This window comes from Marmota marmota, unplaced genomic scaffold (genome assembly GCF_001458135.2).
Source record: "Marmota marmota marmota unplaced genomic scaffold, marMar, whole genome shotgun sequence".
Lineage (NCBI taxonomy): Eukaryota > Metazoa > Chordata > Mammalia > Rodentia > Sciuridae > Marmota > Marmota marmota.
This window is the reverse complement of record NW_026000026.1, coordinates 73,288,659-73,296,290: the sequence shown is the minus strand read 5'-3', so window position 1 is coordinate 73,296,290 and position 7,632 is coordinate 73,288,659.

The following is a 7,632-nucleotide window of genomic DNA, read 5'->3' as shown; positions in this document are numbered from 1 at the left end:
AAAAAAACATATCTCCACAAATACAATCCCTTACGGCCTCCTGCAGATTGGGCTAGGGAAGAACAGAAGAGTGTGAGAATTAAAGTTACTGTTTTCATTTTCAGGAAAGGAAAACACTGTTCTTGGCAGAAGTCCCGAGTCAGGAACAACATCCACCGTTAATTAGAAAACTTGCGCTCAGTGCAAACGTTCTGAAAACCCACCAGTCAGCGACAGCCTCACTCCGGTAACTAGGCTCCTGGTGGCAAGCCGACTCCCAAAGGCAGCCAATCAGTGGCAAACCCCTCCTAACACCAGCCAATCAGCAGGTGCCTCACTTTGGGGACGGCCCTTCCAAAGGGAGTCAAAGGCCCTTACCCTGATGTGCTAACACAGCGGAAAGCCCTTAGGTCCCTCAGTACTTCCTCTTGTGAAAACTCACTAGTACCCGAGCGCCACGCTTCCTGAAACCCTGAAACCTACAAAAAATCAGTCTGGGGGTGTTGGGGCGATTTTGCCATACAAAACAGGAGGCAAAACAGGATCTCTCTCTCTCTCTCTCATCAGATGCCAAGGTCATTTTAACGCAATTTTTTTTTAAACTGGGAAACCTCCTCCTACACCTGTTTGTGGTTTGTTATGAATTAAGCCTTGTGATACATGCCTAAGAGTCTGTGAGCTTAGCAAATTCAGTACCTTCCATTCTTGTGTGGTTTCTGTTATCTATTTGGGTATAACTGAACTCCAAGTGCCGAAAAAGCAGGTGTAAATTTTTTGAGCAATGGACATTTATTAAAAGAGGAAAAGGTCCTTTTCAAGCTCTTTGTGCAGTATGCAATTGTTTATTTAATATAAAAAATAGCAGAAAGTCAAATACTAGCATATACTAACTAGTAAGCATAAAAAAGGTATGATTTCCTCAACTAGTTCTAAGAGAATTGATAAAAATTTTTGGTCAAGAGAAATTAAGATGATAACCATGGTAAAGAAATTGGTCAGATTACGTTGTGTGCATGTATGAATATGTAACAACAAATCCCACTAATGTATGATTAGAATGCGCTAATAAAATTTTTTAAATAAGGTAATCACAGCAGAAGTTGTAATGGTTTTCCACACTGCATCATCAACAGTCTTTTAGCTCAAATAACTGTACCAACAGAAGCATTTTCTAGTTCTAAAATTACACTTATATTTTCAAATTCTAGAGTAAATAGAATCTATTGCCAAAATAAAAATGGTGATAGTTTTATTCGTTATTTCATACATTATCAAATATTTGAATGCCTCACTTTGGTCATAGCCATGATACAAATAATGACAATACAGAAACAATTTTTTCCTTTGTCTAATATTTTTCTCATGAAAAAGGCTTACTTATAAGGCAACTGCAAACAGAATCCTTTCCAGATGAGATTTCAGAAACAAAAGCAAGTTTTTGCAGTGACTCTTATTGAGTTGATAGTTAGTGAGAAAATTTTTACTGCTTTTGTTGGAGATAACAAATAAAACTTTTGGTAGTTGTTTGCATAAAGGTTCAAACAATGCTTATTCAAAGTTGAAGTAAAGCATGAATGATTTTTTGGAAGATGTCAGCTGTCTTGCCATATTCTGCATAATGCTGCTCAAATAGCCAAATGTCTTCCATTGAGATTGAAGTAATTGTCATTAATTGCCTACTTCAGCATTCATAGTGTTCTAACTGAGCAATTATAGGATTTTAATGATTTTGTTGGCATTCATAATTTTTCATTCCTCTTACATTCAAAAATCCATTGACAATCTTTAACAAAGGCAGTTGAGAGAAACCTCTGTTTACTTGAAGCACTGTTTTCTGAAGAAAATCTCCCCCAAATTCTTGATTTTTAAAAATAATCCATTGAATGAAGCCTGATTATTTCTTTGTTATGTTTTCAATGTCAATTTAGCAGCAGGATTATGCAAATTGAAAAAGCAAAGAATGTTATCGTAGTACTCTATATCAAGTTTTTTTTGTTTTTTTTTTTTGATCAGTGGCAACATTTCTAAAAGTTGTCGATCAAAGATGCAATGTAACCTTGAGGAATGAAAAAGCAGTTATGCTATGAGAGATGTTATTATGGGCTTCAACCAATCAAATTTGAAGAGCAAGTCTCAAGAGTTGTTAATTTTATGCCAGTACATGTCCAGAATACTGACTCATAATACAAATCTTGAACATGATTTCTCATTAATGCCTGTTCATTGGCAAAAGAACAAAATAAATTTGATGTGACCCATGCAGAAGTCATGTTAAAATGTAAATGGAACACAGACCAGAATTGCAAGGACTTTTATAAGGAAAGTCTGCAAAATAATGAGGAAGTATTAAGAAGAAACAAATCACCAAGGACATTTAATGAAAGAGAGAGGTATGTGATTTAGATATTTGTAATTTTGTTCAGACTAAAAATGATTATGTTTTTAGTATAGGTATATCCCTTGCAATAGTGCTCTTTTATCTCAACATATGTATGAATGACAATTAGAAATTATTCAAATTTTACTGGGTGTCCTATACATTCACTTATTAAATCTGGAAACGATTTCCCCAGCCCCTGTGCCTCTGTGCTTTATTTTATGTCTGTCTGCAAAGCCTTCCTCTTTGAGATCAAATCCTAACTGAAAACCTTAGCAATAATAATAGTGAACCCTTAGTGAGGGGTCACTCTGTGCTGGGCACTGTCTTAAGTGCCTTAGTCATGTTAAATGAATAGTTTACTCTTCCCTAGGGCGATACTCTAGATAATAATAGTAAAACTATAAGATATTATTTTTCCTATTTTATAGATTAAGCAATTAGTGCACAAAGAAACTAAGTAACCTCCAGAGGTTACACAATCCCTAAGTAGTGGTGTAGTGGCACCCCCACTCCTCCACAGAAAAACTAAGCTTCTCCAGAAATCTTCACCATAATTGATTTTAGGACTATCAGCAAAAGAGTCTCTACAAAAGAGTTTGATGTAAGTAAAATTCCTATTTTCCTGTTGCTTTATTACTTGGCCCCTGGCCTGGAAGAAATCAGCACTCCAACTGCTGAATGCCAGTTTACTAGTTTTTCACAAACATTTATCCAATATAGTAGTTCGCAGAAGTGTGTTTGCAAATGCAAAATGTGATTAAAAAAAAAAAAGATTCTTTAACAAGGCTCTGGCCTTGAGCTGGGCTTCACAGAGATGCCTACATTTCTAAGATAAGAGAAGTTACCAATTGGGCCCAATGGTAACAGCTGGCAGAAAAGAAAGGGGAAAAAAGCTCTCCCCTTCTCAGGCGTTGGCCTTGAAGGGTTAACTTGCCCAAAACAGTGAAAGAAAAAGCTGCTTTTATGTGAAATTCTGCAGACAGTGATCTTCTGAGCCACTTCCCTTACACACTGGGTATAAAGTTCTGAAACTACCTGAACTTGGGGTTCAGGGGATTAATTGATTACAGCAAAAGCTGTGCCCTATTGAAGCCAGATTTAAAGTTAGGTAGTCAGTGTAGTTAGATAAATCCGGGTCTAATACTGAGTGAAATATAAAATGGAGGCCATGCTGGCAATGATTCCGGGAAACGCAGGACAACTCATGGAATGTTAATGAAGTCCTGAAAAGGCCCTAGGCCAAAGTCCACCTCCAAGAAATGTCAATGAACAGCCCCCAGCAAAAAAGGTGCTGACTCAGAAGTCCTTCCTGACCAGATTACTTCTTTGGCCCACCTGTGTCCCACCCCTTGGTCCTTCCCACCTACATTCCATCACTGAAAGAACTATAAAAAGGGGAGACAACATCCCTTCCACGGATTCCACCTCTTGGGTCCCCTTCTTCCTCCGGGAGAAGTCTTTTCTGCTTTCCTTTAATAAACTTCTAATTTCTACTCTGACCTTGCCTCGGCGTGCTTCTTTGGTGTTATTCTTCAACATTGGGGAAGCAAGAACTCATCACCGGTCAACAGCGGTAACACTATGAACCTGGCTGCAGCCAAAAACAAAAGGTTTCCTGATATCTTCGGTGCCCTGCCTTATCTGTCTCCTCTAACAGTGGCGCTGGGATTCAAAGCTAGGCCATGTGGCTCTAGAGTTCTTTCCCCAGCACACCACCTGTATCTGTCCTGTCCTGCCCCATGTGGCTCTCCGTAGCTCTGACCTACTTTCCCATTTAATGTTAGAACCACTCAATAAGGCAGTGTTATATTGTCTGTCCCTTGTGGTGGAGCCTAAGATAACTAAATTTGTTCTTGTTTCCCCCTTTAAAAGAAATTCTGCAATACCCAAGTGCTGGAAGCAACTTGAACATCCATCTACAGGTGAAAGGATGAACATGATAGGAAGAGGTAAAACTATAGTGATGATAAAAAGTTCAGTGGTTGCCAGGAGTTCAGAAAATTCATTAGGTACAGAATGGATTTTTTTTTTTTTTTTGGCATTGAAATTATTCTATATGATACTGTAATTGTAGACACATGACACTATGCATTTATCAAAAATCTTCAGAGTTTTATAGCACAAAAAGCAAATCTTTTTTCCCCCACTTCCAAGACTAGAGATTGAACCCAGGGCCTCACTCATGCTAGGCAAGTGCTCTACCACTGAGTTTAAGTCTCCAGCCCAAAGAGTGAATCTTGATGTATACTAATTTAAAAAAAAAAAATGTAGGAGATTGGGGGAACCTAGGATAGTGCTATAATTCAGACCCTTATACTTTATTTTGTGGTATAAAGTATAAAGGGCATGCATGCTAGGTAAGTATACTCTACCATTCAGCTATATCCCTTGTTTGGGTTGTCAATGTTCCTGAGAATCCCATGATATTGAAGGCTTACTCCTCAGCCTTGTGCTATTGGGAGATGGAAACTGTTTTTTTTTTGTTTTGTTTTGTTTTGTTTTTGTTTTTTTTTTGAGACCGAGGATTGAACCTAGGATCATTTTACCACTGAGCTACATTCCCAGCCCTTTTATTTTATTTTGGTACAAAAGATTGAACCCAGAAGCACTTTTTCACTGAGTTTTTAAATAAACATCCTCAGTCCTCTTTATTTTTTATTTTGAATTATGCTTTCACTAAGTTGCTGAGGGTCCTGCTAAATTACAGAGACTGTTCTGGAACCTACAATCCTCCTGCCTCAGACTCCCAAGTAACTGGGATTACAGGCCATCAGGCCTGGCTCAGGAAGTGAGAACTTTTTTTTTTTTTTGGACATCATTATCTTTTATTTTTTTTTATTTTATTATTTTTTTTATTGGTTGTTCAAAACATTACAAAGCTCTTGACATATCATATTTCATACATTTGATTCAAGTGGGTTATGAACTCCCATTTTTACCCCGTATACAGATTGCAGAATCACATCGGTTACACATCCACATTTTTACATATTGCCATACTAGTGACTGTTGTAGGAAGTGAGAACTTTTTAAGAGACGGGGCTTTTCTTGGAAAGATCTGGAAGCAGCTGCAGACAGGCCTGTGTTACCTGGTGTGTTTGGGGATTGGGGCTGGTACTTCATTGTGAAACATCTGCAATCCTCATGCTGAGATGGGATTTTTTTTTTGTACTGGTGATTGAACTCAGGGATACTGAGCCACATCCCCAGCCCTATTTCGAATTTTATTTAGAGACAGGGTCTCAGTGAGTCCCCGAGTGTCTTGCAGTTGATGAGGCTGGCTTTGAACTGGCGATTGTCCTGTCTCAGTCTCCCAAGCCGCTGGTATTATAGGCCTGCACCACAGCACCCGGACTGAGATGAGATTTGGCTGACTTTTTAAATAAACAAATAAAAACTATACCAATAATGAGGCCAAAAAACAAGTTCCTCAATCTATAAAGGTATCAGTTCCACCATCTCTGGTCTCATCAAGGTCTACAGGTTCTCAGCAGCTGAAACCTACCCCTATCAGCTAGCCTAGCGCTGCAGCTGGGCCCAGGAGCAAGTGAACCCCTGGGGCTGTCCACAGTAAGCAGAGTCAAGAGAAATGCAGAATGTGGCTCCTCCACTGAGGAAAGAAGATGCAGTCATCAGGGATGCAAAGCCAGGATTCCTTTGGCCTTTGACTACTGGAGGAGGCCTAAGCTGACTCAGGAGGTGTGGCTACAGCTCCTAAGAGCTGCTCATGGTCTAGAGTGTCCCAGACTGTGAGACCATATACCTCCTCTGAGCCCCGTTTTCCACATCTATGAAATGATTGTGATCATATCTGCCTATTGAGAGGGATCATATGAAACCATGGGCACCAAAGTTCTTGGCAAAGCCCTACATAATGGCAGGTGTTACTAATGACCACTTATTCTTTCATCCTGATCTCTGTATGGAGGATTCCCAAATGCCCTCAGAAGTCTGGTACACTCAAATGTTAACTTGAAAGAATAAGATGACTCTCTTGTTGGCACATACGGTGTACAAAATCGGCTATCATAGAAGTTGGGAGGCAATGCAGGCTAGTGGTGAAAAGCAAGGCTTCAGCGTCCGGAAGATCTGCCTGATCTCAAATCTTAGCAAGTCATTTGTGCCCTGACCAAGTGAATGTCTCTAAGCCTCAGTTTCCTCATCTATAAGAGAGTAATAGCAAACCTACCTCACTGGAAGTCAATGAGAGTTAAGTGCAGGTCAAATACCTTACCCTTGGTGTACACACACATATTACTGTGTGCACATAGTAAAATAAATGTAAACATATTTTTAGAAAAACAGTTTAGAACGTCCTCTACCTGTTAGCAACGGTTACTTTGGTGTGGGTAGTTAGAGCAAGGTCCTGCTTTTTTCTTTCTTTTTGCATTTGTTTTTTGTTGTTCCTCGGATTTTCTTTTCTGTTAGGATTGAAACCAGGGGTGCTTTACCCCTGAGCTACATCCTCAGTCTCTTTTATTTTGAGGCAAGGTCTTGCTAAGTTGTTAAGACTGGCCTCGAACTTGCAATCCTCTTGCTTCAGGTGCTTGGATAACAAGTGCTGATAGACCCAACCTGATTTTCTCTTAAAATTGGGAGCCATCTCACCACAAAGCCATGAAAAGATAATTTCGGCTTTATTATAAACTACTGCAAATTCTGAACCTGCTTGGAATGCCTGCCCGTGCCTTGAACTCACCCATGCCTGGCTCTCTGACCAGATAGCAGCCCTCTCTGAAACTTTTGTGAGGCCTCATAAATCTTGGCCTCCCCTGGCCAGATACCGACCCTCTCTGAGGCTCTGATGACCTTCATAAGTTCTGATATCAGGGCCAACAAAAATGTAAACTAGCCTTTTTTTTTTGTTATCTGTAACCCCACTTTTCTGTAAAGTTGGGCTGCAAGAAAGCTGCCCTGCTGTCTTATTCCGGAGGTTTTTGTGGGAAGAGGCAGCCCTGCAGGTGCAAATAATAAGCTTGCTTTAATTTGATTTTAATTGGAGTCAGTGGTTCTTTTCTTGCCTCCTGGTCTAACAATGCCACCCTTCATGCCACCCCTCCTGCTCCTGCCCCTTTGTCTAGTATATATTGTTGCAAAGTTTGATCTTAAAGGGAACAAAAAAACAACACAAAAAAAGCCCAGTTATATTTAAAACAAAAATGCAGCACCTAGCTCAACAGATCCCACCTACACTAAAAGCGGGCAGCGCCAGGGCAGCATCAGGCCAACCCCGGGGCCTCCCATCCCCGCACTAAGGCGGGGGGGGGGCGGGG